Below are 12,900 nucleotides of genomic sequence, written 5' to 3'. Positions count from 1 at the left end.
TCACGAGGGATTCTATGGCAAATAGTTTCAGAAGCATACAGGAGCACTACTCCATACACTGAACAAGGGCATAGAAAAGAGAACATGTAGAAACTGAGAAACACAGAAAAAAAAAAAAAAAAATCAGTGCCAAGGAAAGGGAGTGCAATGATAGAGACAGTATGGTCTTGGCTTTTTTTTTTTCTTTTTCTGTAGCTTTCCTTTCTAAAAGGGAAATATTTTAAACTTAAGCACTATCCCCCCTTAGATTTAATTTAATTTAATAAGAAGGTGGAAAACTACAGCTCTTAAACTCTTACCAGTAGCCCAGTGGGTTCTTTGCAGTCATTAAAAAACAACAGGAAGTTCAGCTTATGAGGACACCAGACACAAATGGCATCTTTAAGTATGAGATAAGAACAGAAAAGGGCCAATTCCGGAGAGTGCCTCCCCAACCATACCTTGCTTTTTTTTTTTTTTTTTTTTTTTTTTAAATCCGGTATCATTAAAATTTTATCCAGCACCATAACAGACACACTCAACAATTGATTACTAAATGACTGGTTTCTTAGAACCTAATACTTATGAGTTAGTTTTCCTCAGAGTCATGAAATTTAGGGCTAGAAGAAGGAGTCTTTTCGCTCAGTCAACATACTCCGTTGACAGCTGAGGTCAAGAAGCGACAAAGGCAGAAGCTAGGTGTCTTTTCCAAATTCCCATTCCAGTACTACTGCCGCCATAGGCTCACCCCCACATGAAAAACCTTTAATGCCTCTGACTTCTGGATTCTGTGCTGCCAAACTGCAAACGCTGCGATCTGTGATGACTTTGGCCAACGACACTGTGGCCCTGGGGCTTACACACAGCAGGCCCCGTAGGCAGCTTAATGAGTGGTTATGCTGCTTTGGAGCAGCCTGATCATGGAACAGGGCCTCCGTCATCTTTGACTGTGTACAGCTGGTGAAGCAATCTGCCCTGGTAGCCCCAGCGCAGGACAGCTCCGGATGGCCCCACTACATGGACTCAGTGCCTCCAGAGTTCCATTTCGTCCCCTTGAAGTGGCGTGTGGCACTTTTTCCGAGTCTCCCCGCGGGATTTCCGGGGCAGTGAACAACGGACTGACCTCGTCTGGCAGCAGCTCCCAGCAGGCCAGTGGGCCAAGAAAGGGTGCGGGCAATGCCCACCGCCCCTCTTTCCCTGGGCCCATTCCTGCCATCCTACTGTTGGGTCCGTTTCCCCTATGCCTTTCACTTGTTTTCTCCCGAGCGTTTTCTCTCAACGTTTCCCATTTCAGGTTTACAAAGTGCTTACGCCCACTTGGCGGGCAGCAACCTCGCCAGCCCGAGTCCCTAATCCAATCCCTCCGCCCCGCCCTCTGCCTCCCCTCCTCCCGCATCCACCCCCGCCGATTCACCCGGCGCCCGCCCGGGTCGTCACGTGAGCCTCGCCTCGCCCCGCCCCCTACCGTCACGTGAGCCCCCAGCCCCGCCCCGCCCCCGCGCCGGCGCGCTCCGACGTGCCCTGGAACTTACCCTCCCTCGGAGACCAGCCTGCGGGGACGGGCTGGCCGCAGCCGCCGCGGTGTGAGCGACCTTCGGGCTCGCCTCGGCGTCCCGCAGACCCCGTGCTAATACAAGAGGGAGCTGCCTCCTGCGAGGCCGCCGTGCTCTCGGTAAGGTGGCGGGACGCGGGTCCCCGTGGACAGAGGGCAGGTTGGTGAGGTGCTGCACAAAGGCGTCCGCGGTCGGGGCTGTGCCCGCCGAGGGCGGCGGAGTTAGGGGGAGGTGTGTGCGGGAGGCGCGTCGCCGCCAAGGTGCGCGCGAGGTGCGGCCGGGAGCGTCTCTGGAGGGGTGGGGCGCAGGGCGCAGGGTGGGCGCGGGGGGGAAGGGGAGCCGTTGCCAGCGCATTGACTGACGTGGGCGAGAGGGTTTAAATGGCTCGAAGTTGTGGCTCCTCTACCCCCCGGGTTTCCTGACTTCCTGTGTGAGGGCAGCGCCCGCCCGCCCCGCCCCTAGGAAGGAGTGTGTGTGTGTGTGTGTGTGTGTGTGTAAAAGGCAGGCTGGTGCCGCCCTCTTTCCTCGCCTTCTGCAGCTGCGTGTGCCCGCTCTCAAACTGCTGTTGGGTGTGTAAACCTCCGCCCCCCCGGGGAGCCTACCTGAGGCCTCCCCTCGAGGACTGCTGACCTTAAACGGGTACTTTTGTCTCTGCAGTCTTTAGAAGTGCCCTGCCCCATTGAATGGACACTTGCTACTCTGGCTCTTCTGGGAGCAATCTCCTCAAAGTCCTTGAATTAAAAAACAAACAAAACAAAACAAAACAAAAAAACTCTTTACAAGCGTGGTGCCCTCCTCCCATTTTAGCGTAGTTGATTGTCTTCCAAGAATGGCTGTCCTTTACGTGTTGTGTCTTTAGTTACTGCAGACCCTCTGAGAAGAAATGTCTGCAGGGTCATCATTACGGAAAAATGCAGGGCCTTCAGTTTCAGAGGCTTGTGATGTTTTTCTTCTGACTGCAGCAGCAGTTTTCAATGCATTTGCAAAGGTTAAAGCAAAATGTTTAAAGCATACCTTTAGGAAAGTTCGGATGTCATTCCAAGTGAAGTGTTTATGATGGGTAAAGTCAGCTAACACTGGAATTGCTTTATGTTTAGTCTATGACACACGAGAGCAGCTTTTATCGAATATTTATGCACATATTCCAAAAGGGAAGGAAATGTGGAGGAAAGCTCGGCTTCTGGTTGAGATTCTGCCACACTTCCGAAGCTGAGACCCGGAAGACTCAGTGTTAGTGAAAGGTTGTTAAAAAGTATCTAGCCCCTAGCCACGCCTGTTTCATCCGAAAACTGGGGGAAACAGTGGCCTAGAGCGGTTATTTGCCCATATCCAATGTTCCTTACCTGAGCTATAGGAAGGTGTGTTACAGAATGGGTCATCTTTCTGTACCTTTTCTTGTCTGAGTAGACATTCGGTTCCTGGTGCTAGTAGTTTTCTCTTTTGCTCTGTTTTGAAATGCCTTGGAAACGTTTCAGAATAGGGATTGGGAGCCCAGCAGAGTGCCTAAAAGCAGGATCTGAAGAGTTAACCTTGAGCCATGCACCCTGAAGAACCAGACAACCTGGATGCATATGTGTGACCGGTGGTTGCATGTAGCTTTCTGCTTTGGAGGTGTTTGTTCTTGGGGAAAAACAATTAAGTGTAATGAAACAGATTGTATGTGTGTATGTGTATGCCTGTATCTGTTGATGGGTTTCTGTTCATGCTTTATCAGCCATAAAAGTTGGAAAAGGTCGATAACTCATTGATTCTTAATGTGCCATTGGTAAAGATTTGTTATCCGTATATAGTCAATATGTATCTTTTGGTGTTTATTTTTTACTTACTATACCAGTTGTGGGGCACAAGTGAAAATATGTAGTATAAATGCTGTAGAAGAACAGCTTATTGTTTGTAGTTAATCATTTGGTTTTCATTTCATTTAGAAAGTTTTTGTTTGGTGCTTTTTAAAAATAGGTGGGTAGACCGTGGGCTTTACAAATTTATGTACTTGAAGTTGTGCAGTTGACATTCCTGAGAATAATAGGGTAATAAAAATTCGAAGTTGACTGAAATAAAACTGAATACAGTGATGTGTAAAATCCTTATGTGGCACTACCAGTATTTTGCTTACCTGAGAAAATTGGTACTAAGAAAAGGTAACTTAAGGTGAATCTGCCCAAAATGGACATTCCAGTTTTCTAGTAGTGGGAGAGAAAAGTGAAATTAAACTTTTATTTTCTTGTATTTACATTTTTAGTTTTAATTGCAAATATGCACTGTTTTGTGGAATGAGTCAGACATGAAAAAGTATGATATGATGGTATCACCTATAATCCTCAAATCATGCTTTTCATATCATCCTCTTTTGAGGAACCCATTGGGTCACTATCTTTGTGGTTTTTCTTTTCTTCAATTGTTAACTGGTCTAATTATGCCACATCCTTAGTTGTTGATGGCTTTGCTGTGATTCAGCCATTTCCCTGCTACTTTTATTGACTTAACAAATATCATGCAGTTTCAGTTTGCAGTTGATTAGCTTTTTATTTGAACCAGACTGCCAAATACTGACGTGTCTAAGTATCCCTCCCCTGTTGATAATTAGTGCTTCTCAAACTTTAATGTGCATGGGAATCACCTGAACTTCTAACAAGTCCCCAGGTGATACCCTTGGTGCTCTACTGCCCAGACCACAAACTACGCTGCAGTCCGATAGAAATATAACGCCAGTCACCTGTGTAACCTTATTTTATTTTTATTTTTATTTAAGTAATCTCTTCACCCAGCATGGGTTTTGAACTCAAGCCAGAGATAAAGAATTGCGTATTCCTCCAACTGAGCCAGCCAAGTGCCCCTCACTTGGGTAATTTTCAAGCTTTTTAGTACTCCCATGGTAAAAAGTAAAAATAGGGGGAAAAATCCCAAGTGAAATAAGTTTTTTTTTTTTAATCATCTCATCATGTAATCAACATGATTCTTTTATTCAGACTAAGTCTTTAAATCCTTGGTGTATTTTACATATACGGGGCTTTTCTTTTTCTTTTTTTTTTTAAAGATTTTATTTATTTATTTGACAGAGATCACAAGTAGGCAGAGAGGCAGGCAGAGAGAGAAAGCAGGAAGCAGGCTCCTCGCCAAGCAGAGAGCCCGATCCCAGGACCCTGGGATCATGACCCGAGCCGAAGGCAGAGGCTTTAACCCACTGAGCCACCCAGGCGCCCCAATACGGGGCTTTTCAATTTAGATTAGACACACTTAATGTGGTCAGTAGCCACATTTGGCTAGTGGCTGCTGTATTGAGCATCACTTCTGGAGTCTAGAATCTAGACCAGAGCTATTCTCCATGTATTTTTAGATTGGCCACATCAGCAACCTTTGGAAACTTGTTAGAAATGCAAATTTTTGGGCCCCACCTTATAGTGCTCTCATTAGGAATGTCTGGGTTTCAGTAACTTGTGTTTTAAAAACTGCAGATGATGACTACAAAATGTGTATGTGCTATTCTGGATGGGATCCTAGAATAGAAGAAGTCTATTAGGGGATAACTAAGGAAGACTGAATAGAGCATGGATGTTACTGAAAATGATATATTCATATATACCCCTGGATATGATAAATGTACCATACTAACATAAGATGTTAATGGTAGGAGAAACTGTGTATAGGATATATGGGAACTCTCTGTACTATTTTTGCATAATTCTCTAAGTCTAGTACTAATCTAAAAAAGTTTTTTGTTTTTTTAAAGAAAAGCTCTCCAGGTGATTCTGCTCACTAGAAGTTTCAGAAGCCCTGATCTAGATCACTGATATTACCTACACTATTGTACTTTGGATGGGTAGGATGGCTGCTAAGTTAAAGTTTGGTAGCATAGAAATAATAGTATTTTGTAAGAAGATCTAAAATCTGTAAAGCATTATACCAGGTGCTTTACACATATTTACTCATTTGATTCTCTCAATATGTGGTATCTGCTGTTAATAAGCTCCGTTTCACAAATGGAAGGAAACAAGACTCTGAGAGGTTTAGTAACTTGTCTTAGATCACATAGCTAGGAAGAGGCAGAGGCATGTGCATTTGAGGAGGGATTATTTTTTTTAGTCATTAGTTAATTTGTCACAATTTTTCTACTCACAACTTTTTTTTTTTAAAGATTTATTTATTTTAGAGGGAGCAAGAATGAGCACGCATGCAGTGGGGAGGGGCAGAGGGAGAGAGTCTGAAGCAGACTCTGCATTGAGTGTGAAGCCCATCACCGGGCTCGATCTCACAACCCTGAACTCATGACTCGAGCTGAAACCAAGAGTTGGATGCTAAATGACTTTGCCATCCCAGGTGCCCCTGAAACTTACCCTTTTTTGAGTTAAGCAGTGATTAGTGTGGATATTATGTTTACAGAATACTTTTTCTCTTTTCCATTTTCACAAGAATCTTTGGAGATTTATATTGTTTGTTTTACAGGTGAGTTAAGGGGCTCAGCGTCTGAGCGCCAAGAAACGGCAAATCCTAGATTTAAATTTCAGGTCCCTAACCCTGAGTAATGTAATTTAGATTACATTTTGCAGTTCGAGTGGTATCTTTAAAATGCCAATATTTGGCTGCATATTACTGATTTGTTAAAAAAATCAGTTTTATTGAGTTATAATATGTGTATACTAACATAGAGTAATACTCAGTAATTGAAAGGAGTGAACTACAGCTACATACAGCAACATGGATGACTCTCAAAAGTGTTCTAAGTGAAACAAGCCAGATGTAGAAGGCTCTCTCTCTCTCTCTTTTTAAAAGATTTTATTTATTTATTTGACAGCACACAACCAGGGGGAATAGGAGAGGGAGAGGCAGGCTCCCTGCTGAGCAGGGAGCCCAATATGAGACTCGATCCCAGGACACCGGGATCATGACCTGAGCCGAAGGCAGACACTCAACCAACTGAGCCACCCAGGCACCCATCAGCATTCTCTATTCCTTATGCTTTGCTCACCACAAGTGTAGCTACCATCTGTCACCATACACACTATTGTGATATCATTGATTATATTCCTTATACTGTGCCTTTTATTCCCATGACCTTTTCATTCCATAACTGGAAGCTTGTATCTCCCAGTCCCCTTAACCTTACATTTTGCCCATCCCCCTCCAACCCTTTCCCAGGATCTCTTTTGGTTTGTATTCTTTCGTGTTTTACAGATGGATGTACGATTAGTTTAGGCATTCATTAGCTGATAAGCCTTTGAGTTGATTCCAGTTTCTAGCACTTATGAATAAAGCTGTTGTGAATGTTCATATAAGGCCTTTGCGTGGACTTATTTTTTCATTTTTCTTGGGTAAATACCTAGAGGTATTGAAAAGCAGTGGCTAGATCGTAAGGTAAATGCATGCTTAATAACTTTATAAGAAACTGCCAAAATGTTTTCCAAAGTGGCTTTAACATTCTGCATTCCCACAAGCAGTGAACGAGAATTCCAGTTGCTGGCATCCTTACCACATGAAATAGCCTTTATATGTATTTAAAGCCATTCTAGTGTGTGTGTGTGGGAGTGATAGCTGGTACTTTGAATTTATATCATTAGGGTTTTTTATTTTTATTTTTTTAAAGATTTTATTTATTTATTTGACAGAGATCACAAGTAGGCAGAGAGGCAGGCAGAGAGAGAGAGGAGGAAGCAGGCTCCCTGCAGAGCAGAGAGCCCGATGTGGGGCTTGATCCCAGGACCCTGGATCATGACCTGAGCTGAAGGCAGAGGCTTTAACCCACTGAGCCACCCAGGTGCCCCTCATTAGGGTTTTTTTGTTGTTGTTGTTGTTTTTTTTTTTTTTTTAGATTTTATTTATTTATTTGGCAGAGAGAGAGAGGAGGAAGCAGGCTCCCCGCTGAGCAGAGAGCCCGATGCGGGACTCGATCCCAGGACCCTGAGATCATGACCTGAGCCGAAGGCAGCGGCGTAACCCACTGAGCCACCCAGGTGCCCCTCATTAGGGTTTTTTAAAAACAGTTTTATTGAGGTATAATTGCTGTGTAATAAGCTGCATATATTTTAAATGTGTAATTTGAACATATCTAACTCCCACCTTGCCCTCTAAATTTCCTTGAGCTTAAGGGTAATTCATCACCTTGTTTTCTGGTCAATATTGATTTGCTTTCCAGCACTATAGATTTGTTTGCATTTTGTAGAATTGTGTGTAGATGGAACCTTATAGTATGCGCTTTCTTGTCTGGATTTTTTTTTTTTTTTTAATTTTCCTACTCAGGAAAATTATTGTGAGATTTTTCCAGTTTGTTGTGTGTATTAATAGTTAATTCCTTTTTGTTGCTGAGTGATATCTCATTGTGTGGATATATCACAATTAGTTTATCCATTCACCTCTTGATGGTCATTTGGATTGTTTCCAATTTGGGGTTATTAGAAATAAAGCTGGTGTGAACATTCACCTACATGTCTTTGCGTGGATACATGCTTTCGTTTCTCTTGGATAAATACCTAGGGGTAGATTTCCTGGGTCCTATAGTAGATATATATTTAAAATTTTAAGAACCTGCCAAACTTTTTCCAAAGTGGTTTTACCATTTTTATAAAATGTCCACTAGCAGTGTGTGAGAGTTTTGATTGCTCCACATTCTAGAAAACACTGGTGTATTGTCAGTCTTAAATATTAGTTATTCTAGTGGATGTATAGTGTTATTTCTTTGTGACTTCAGTTTGCATTTCTCTAATAACTAAAGATATTGGGCATCTTCTAATGGTCTTACCATCTGTAGATCTTTGGATAAGTGTTTATATCTTTTGCCCATTTTTTATTGAGTTGTGTTATTGACTTGTACAGTTCTCTGTATATTTAAATATGAGTCCTTTGTTGAAGATAAGTTTGTGTCTATATTTATGAGGGAAGTCGGTTTTTAGTTTTTCTTATAATGTCTTTGTCTGCTTTTAGTATGAGGATAATGGTGACCAGATAGAATGAATTGGGATGTTTTTCTTCTGTTTCAATTTTCTTCAAAAGCTTTGTGTAACAGGCATTATCTTCCTTATATTTTTGGTAAAACTCTCTAGGGAAGCCATCTGGGTCAGGGCTTTGTAGGAAAATTATTTGTTTATTATTTATTCTTAAAGATTTTGTTTATTAGAGAACATGAGAGTGCATGCTTAAGAGCACACAGCAGGGGGAGCAGCAGAGGGAGAGGGAGCAGGGAGCTTGATCCCAGGATTTAGGGACCATGACCTGAGCCGAAGGCCGACGCCTAACCAGGTGACCCACCCAGGTGCCCTGTGGGAAGATCTTAAAGATTTTTAAAGACAGATCAATTTTTTTATTAGATACATGGCTACTTAGGTTATCAGTTTCTTCTGAAGTTCTGGTGATTTGTCCTTCAGGAAATTTGTCTGGTCATCTAAGTTGTTAGATTTACTGGCTTAAAGTTGTTCATAATATTCTCTTATCTTCCTTTTGATGTCTTTACATCTATAGTTATATCCCCTGTCTCATTCCTGATATTGGTAATTTGTGTTTTTTTCCCTTCTATTCTGGATCAGTTTGACTAGAGGGTTATCAGTATTATTGATCTTTAAGAACCAGCTTCTGATTTCATCTAACATTTTTCTCTCTCTCTTTTTTATTGATTTCTTCTATGCTCTTTTCATGTCTTTTCTTCTGCTTATTTGGGGTTTAATTTGCTCCTCATCTAGTTTCCTAGAGTGGAAGTGTACATCAATGATTTGAGACCTTTCTTCTTTTCTAATATGGGTATTTAGTGCTATGAATTTTCTCTGAGCACTACTTTAGCTGCATCCCGTAAGTTTTGAGATGTCATGTTTTCATGTACATTTCAGTTCAGATTTCCTGTTTGATTTCTTCTTTGCCTTATGAGATAATTAGAAGTATGTTGTTTAGATTCCAACAAATTTGTGGGTTTTAAACTATGTTTTGTTAATTTATAACTTAATTCACTTGTTAGAGAATATACCTTGGTATGTTTTCAGTCCTTTTAAATTTATTGAGATTTGTCTCATGGCCCAGAATACAGTCTGCAGAAAATGTATGTTTGTAGGAGACTACTGAACTGGCTGTCCCATTTGTAGCACTTCCATTAGCTCTGTATGAGTGTTCCAGTTGTTGGTATCAGCACTTTGTATTGTCTTGTTTTGTAAAAATAACTGTATTGTGGTAGGTATGTGATATCTTGTTTGAATTTAACTTGCATTATTGGATTTTCAGTGTTTTGTAAAAGAACTTAAATTTTAGTACAAATTAAGAATCATGGTGTGTTTTCTTTCCCAGGAGAGGACAGAAAGCTCTGAGGCATTGATAGTAGTAGTAGGTCATCATTTGTGTGCTACATAAGTGCTACTTTTCGGTTTTCTAAAAGTTTGAATGTTTGCGTTTTAAAATTTACTTTGAAAGAGGATCTGTAAAACCTATGTGAGGATTTATTGACTTTTGTGGTTTTTGGGTAGACGGATATAAGGTGATTTGTAGTCTGTAGTGACTATTTTGGTAATACATAGACAATAGTATTGTATATATATACCACATTTTGATTAGGCATTTATCTATGGGCGTTTGGTTTGCTTCCATCTTTTGGCTGTGGTGATTAGTGCTGCTATTAACATGGACCTACGTATATCTTTTCAAGTCCCTGCTTTCTCTTCTTTCAGATGTGTACCCAAAGTGGAATTGCTGGGTGTTTTGAAAAACCACTGTACTGTTTACCTCTGTGACTGTACCATTTTACATTCCTACCAGCAATGCACAAGAATGGCAATTTCTGGGGCACCTGGGTGGCTCAGTCAGTTAAGCGTCTGCCTTCAGCTCGGTCATGATCCCGGGGTCCTGGGATTGAGCCCCGCATTGGACTCCTTGCTCACCAGGGAGTCTGCTTCTCCCTCTCCTGTGCTCTCGCTTGCGCGCTTTCTCTCTCTCTAATAAATAAATAAAATAATTTTTTTTTTTTTTAAAGGGCAGTTTCTCTACATCCTCATCAACACTTATTTTGGGTGTTTTTTTTTTTTTTTAAGATTTTATTTATTTATTTGACAGATAAAAATCACAAGTAGGCAGAGAGGCAGGCAGAGGGAGAGGAAGGGAAGCAGGTCCCTGCTGAGCAGGGAGCCCAACTCAACTCAGGTCTCGATCCCAGGACCCCGGGATCATGACCTGAGCTGAAGGCAGAGGCTTTAATCCACTGAGCCACCCAGGTGCCCCTTGGTTGTTTTTTGTTTTGTTTGTTCTTTACAATAGCCATTCCGATTGGTATGAAGTGGTGTCATTGAAGTTTTGATTTGCATTTCCCTAATGATAGTGACATTGAGCATCTTTCCTTGTGTTTATTGGCCATTTGTGTATCATCTTTGGAAAAATATCTATTCAAGTCCTTTGCCTATAGTGGCTCTTATCACATTGTTAATTTTGGAGTAGGTTGGCATCATTTAAGCATTAAAAAGAATAGTCTTTTTTTCCTTTTTTTAAATTTTAAGTTACTGATGTCTGACTAGAACTTTGCAGTGGCCAGATGTTAAATCACTACAATTGTATTTGCCTCTGTTTTGTAGATTATATCTTTTTTTAAAGCAAAGAATTTGGTAAACATTTGAAAGTAATTGAATGTGAATACTCATTTCAAAGATTTTCTTTAAGAGGGTAAATCTGAATGGTTTAAGAAAATGAACTTTTTTTTCTAGAGTAAGTTATTAGAGGGCTAGAAATCCTATTAAGCTTTATAAAGACCAAGGTTATGATTTTCTGATTAATGTATGACAACTTGTGTAATGGTATGGTCTGAGATCATGAGTGTGGGTGCTTCCCCAAAGGAAAATCAAGGTGTTCTTATTAAAAAGGGGGACAGGTGAGATGCCACAGAGGCAAGATCAAATTTATGTGAACTGTAAAAAAAGTTAATTTCTTTATTTTGCTTTGTGGTTTTTTTTTCCCCCTAAAGATTTTATTTATTTGGTAGGAAAGAGAGAGCGCAATCAGGGGGAGCAGCAGGCAGAGAGAGAATCCGGGTCCCCCTGAGCAGAGAGCCCCATATGGGGCTTGATCCCAGTCATGATCTGAGCTGAACGCAGATGCTTAACTGACTGAGCCACGCATGTGCCCCTCTTTGTTTGTTTATTTTCGATTAAAAATGATTATTTTTCAAAGTACTTAATAAGAAATTTAAAAAATGGAACTCAGGTGTTGAGGGTATAGAAGAATCCATTGGTTGGAGTGCATTTAGAAGAGAGTAAAAAAAAAAAAACTGAAAAATATGGAAGCAGAATTGAGCATCAAAGAAGGGTGGTTTTAAAGGTTAGCATGGAGCCATTATCAATATAGGTGCTTATGAAGTAGGAGAATCTGAAGGGAGAGGAAGTTAACTTACTGACTCAAGAAAACCTTTTTGTTCCTTAGACTTTTTACTAGTTCTGTTTGTTTATTTTTACCTTATAGGCAATCTTCCGGTATCCTGCACCACCACATTAAAACTCTTAGTGTGGGGCGCCTGGGTGGCTTAGTGGGTTAAGCCGCTGCCTTCGGCTCAGGTCATGATCACAGAGTCCTGGGATCGAGTCCCACATCGGGCTCTCTGCTCAGCGGAGAGCCTGCTTCCCTCTCTCTCTCTGCCTGCCTCTCCATCTACTTGTGATTTCTCTCTGTCAAATAAATAAATAAAATCTTAAAAAAAAAAAAAAAAACTCTTAGTGTGTGCAGATGGATCTGAAGGGAATAAATTCTAGTTTAATCTTTAGTCCTTTTTGGTCTGAAAGGCTTGATCAGGGTACAATACTCAGTACTGTGTGTGTGAAATTTTTGATACAGTAGTCTCCTAACTTTCTGCTGTCATATATCAGCTAGATCAGTATTTACTCTCCACATAGAGATTATTTTAGAATGATTTTGAAAATATAACAACCATTGATAATAGAGAACACTACCTGTTAAATAATTGTAATTCATGTTTTGATGATAAAGTACCTAAAGAAGCACGAGTTTATTTAAATTATTCAAACATATGTCGGCATAATGTAAGGTATTTTAATAGGAATATAAAATATGCATGGTATCACTTTTAATTTGGATTTAAATCGAGTCCTTAAAATCCAGAGGGGAAGGGTCAGTGTGGCACTTAAGATGCTCTGGGCTCATCTTGTGTATTTTCTGCCACAGTACTTGGATCGGCCATTTCTCCAAGAGCCTTGATTCCTTTGGGAATGATATTAGAAACTGTATCTGGGTGCTAGGTATACTTATTGCTGCTAGGCTGTCATTTTTGCTGACAGAAAGGAAATATGCATATGTATACTAAGCAATATATAGAGATATATCTATAATATTCCTGTTTTTTTTTGTTGTTGTTTATTGTGTTCAGTTATACATCATCAGTTTTTGATGTAGTGTTCAGTGATTCATT

At 40.8% G+C, this 12,900-nt stretch overlaps 1 protein-coding gene across 5 annotated transcripts in view; it reads left to right on the top strand.

The window, feature by feature from the left end:
* The first annotated feature begins 1,562 nt into the window (after positions 1-1,562).
* ARHGAP12 (Rho GTPase activating protein 12) overlaps positions 1,563-12,900 on the top strand; it is a 108,615-nt gene continuing 97,277 nt past the window's right edge. For 4 of the 5 annotated variants that reach the window (XM_059404365.1, XM_059404364.1, XM_059404363.1 and 1 more), the window contains exon 1: positions 1,563-1,651. The gene's annotated coding sequence lies outside the window, so the exon portion shown is untranslated. Of the gene's footprint in view, positions 1,652-7,456; positions 7,478-12,900 lie in introns of those variants that run through there. The other variant, XM_059404361.1, reaches the window with a different exon arrangement.

This window comes from Mustela nigripes, chromosome 6, assembly GCF_022355385.1.
Source record: "Mustela nigripes isolate SB6536 chromosome 6, MUSNIG.SB6536, whole genome shotgun sequence".
In the NCBI taxonomy this organism is placed as follows: domain Eukaryota; kingdom Metazoa; phylum Chordata; class Mammalia; order Carnivora; family Mustelidae; genus Mustela; species Mustela nigripes.
Note: the sequence above shows the minus strand (reverse complement) of the source record. Positions and strands in the feature narration are given on the sequence as shown.